The sequence below is a fragment of the Hylobates moloch genome, unplaced genomic scaffold (genome assembly GCF_009828535.3).
Source record: "Hylobates moloch isolate HMO894 unplaced genomic scaffold, HMol_V3 SCAFFOLD_7, whole genome shotgun sequence".
In the NCBI taxonomy this organism is placed as follows: Eukaryota; Metazoa; Chordata; class Mammalia; order Primates; family Hylobatidae; genus Hylobates; species Hylobates moloch.
This window is the reverse complement of record NW_026652282.1, coordinates 38,865,501-38,868,070: the sequence shown is the minus strand read 5'-3', so window position 1 is coordinate 38,868,070 and position 2,570 is coordinate 38,865,501. Positions and strand designations below refer to the sequence as shown.

General features: G+C 40.3%; 1 pseudogene; it reads left to right on the top strand.

Moving 5' to 3' along the window:
- Positions 1 to 228: 228 nt before the first annotated feature.
- On the top strand, positions 229 to 1,038 carry LOC116811042 (homeobox protein NANOG-like; annotated as a pseudogene).
- Positions 1,039 to 2,570: the final 1,532 nt, after the last annotated feature.

The following is a 2,570-nucleotide window of genomic DNA, read 5'->3' as shown; positions in this document are numbered from 1 at the left end:
GAATGAGGAATGTGACAAAATCATCTAAGTGTATTACAAATATAGGCTGGACTGAGCTGGTTGCCTCCTGTTATTGTGGGGGTGACTCACTTCATCCCAACTTCTTGATACTTTCACTTCTGGAGGTCATATTTCTCTAAGATCTTCCAGAAAAAAGTCTTAAAGCTGCCTTAGCCTTTTTTTACAGTCCAGCTCTTAATTTTTTCCCTCCTATTCCCCAATAATAACATGATCATGAATCCAGCCTATCCCCAAAGCCTGCCTTGTTCTGAAGCATCCAACTGTAAAGAATCTTCACCTACGCCGGTGACTTGTGGGCCTGAAGAAAACTATCCATCCCTGCAAATGTCTTCTGCTGAGATGCCTCACACAGAGACTGTCTCTCCTCTTCCTTCCTCCATGGATCTGCTTATTCAGGACAGCCCTGATTCTTCTACCAGTCCTAAAGGCAAAAAACCCACTTCTGCAGAGAAGAGCACCACAAAAAAGGAAGATAAGGTCCGGGTCAAGAAACAGAAGACCAGAACTGTGTTCTGTTCCACTCAGCTGCATGTACTCAATGATAGATTTCAGAGACAGAAATACCTCAGCCTCCAGCAGATGCAAGAACTTTCCAACATCCTGAACCTTAGCTACAAACAGGTTAAGACCTGGTTCCAGAACCAGAGAATGAAATCTAAGAGGTGACAGAAAAACAACTGGCCAAAGAATAGCAGTGGTGTGACTCAGAAGGCCTCAGCATCTACCTACCCCAGCCTCTACTCTTCCTACCACAAGGGATGCCTGGTGAACACGACTGGAAACCTTCCAATGTGGAGCAACCAGACCTGGAGCAATTCAACCTGAAGCAACCAGACCCGGAACATCCATTCCTGGAGCAACCACTCCTGGTGCACCCAGTCCTGGAACAATCAGGCCTGGAACAGTCCCTTCTATAACTGTGGAGAGGAATCTCTGCAGTCCTGCATGCAGTTCCAGCCAAATTCTCCTGCCAGTGACTTGGAGGTCACTGCCAGTGACACTCTACAAAATATTTGACCAGTTCTCCTCTAAACTGTGAAGAGTATCAAAAACACAGAAAGTCTGAAAAAACATAGTAGCCAACAGAAGCCTAAGGAGATGTGATGATTAAATATAATGTGGTGTCCCAAATGGTAAAGTAAAACAGAAAAAAACCACATCAGGTAATAACTAAGGAAATCTGAATCAAGTAAGGACTTCAGTTAATAATAATGTATCAATATTTATTCATTAATTGTGACAAATGTACCATAGTAATGGAAGATGTTAATAATAGAAGAAATTGTGTGCAGGGTTTATGAGAACTCTGTATACAATCTTTGTGTTTTTTTTTTAAATCTAAAACTGTTCTAAAAATGCCGTTTATTTAAAAACAAAAAGCAATGAGTCAGGGTTTTGGATGGAGCTCCATTAAATCCAAGAAACATAACCAGAAGTGTTGCAAAAGCATTGAATAAATTCCACCTACCCACAGAGCATCAGTGTTTGTATTTGTTTTTGGCAAAGACATTTTGTAAATGTGTCAGCATACTAAAAAAAAAAATGAAGTTTCACAAAGGCTTACAAAATAAGATATTTTCTTGCGTGATATCATTAGAAGCTTCCTGGACAGAACACAGGCAGTTTTAGTCAAGTTGCATAATATTGGGATGTAGCATACCTGCCAATTATCCCATAACTTACTTCTTAATATAGCAAGAAACATCAGTAATTATAGAGTCAATGATAGTCTTTGATAGAGACACTATTTCTGAATTCTGCTTCTACTCAACAGTACCTATCAATGTAACCAGTCCCAGAGCACAGGGCTTCAAAATCTTCCTAAATTGAGTGTGGCATCTTTCTCCTGAAAAGACATGTCTATTAACCAACTCAACATCTTCTCCTCGATGTATTGAATATCTTTCATTCACCCTTCAAATATATTCTATACCCCTCTTTGCTCTGTGCCATGGAAAGCTGAACTCTGGGTTACATTAAAGGGCTTGTTTTCTGACTTCCTGTTGGGTTTAGACAATGGGGAACACTAATAGAAGAACAAACAGGAAGGAGGAGATGAGGTTGGAGTATTTATTCCTGATTCCATCCCAGCAGCATTGCTGAGTACTGTCTGCATTCCTCAGAAGGGTTTCAGCCCGTTCCTCAGCCCTTTGCACAGTACCACATGGCACTAGTCTGTTTCCTTATCCTGTCAGGCCTAGGGTTGTAAAAGGTTCAACATATTTTAGCCTGGGGCTATTGCACTATCTCTTGTGCTTTTCCTGTCTTTGTATATTTATAAATAGTTCCATTATTATGCCTCTCCTCAAATTAACCTAATTTGACAGTACCATCTGTTTCCCTTTGGAACCCTAATTGATATACCTCAAACTTAAAATGTCCCCATCTACATCCCCAACCCCAGATCTGCTTCTCCAGCAGTAGTCTTCCCCCATAGTAATTAAACGATAACTCCATTCTTTCAAATAGCTTGGCTCGATTCCTATCTTTCAAACCTTACTTAAAATTAACATCCTATATGTCTATCTTAAAAAAGTTTCCAGAGTCTG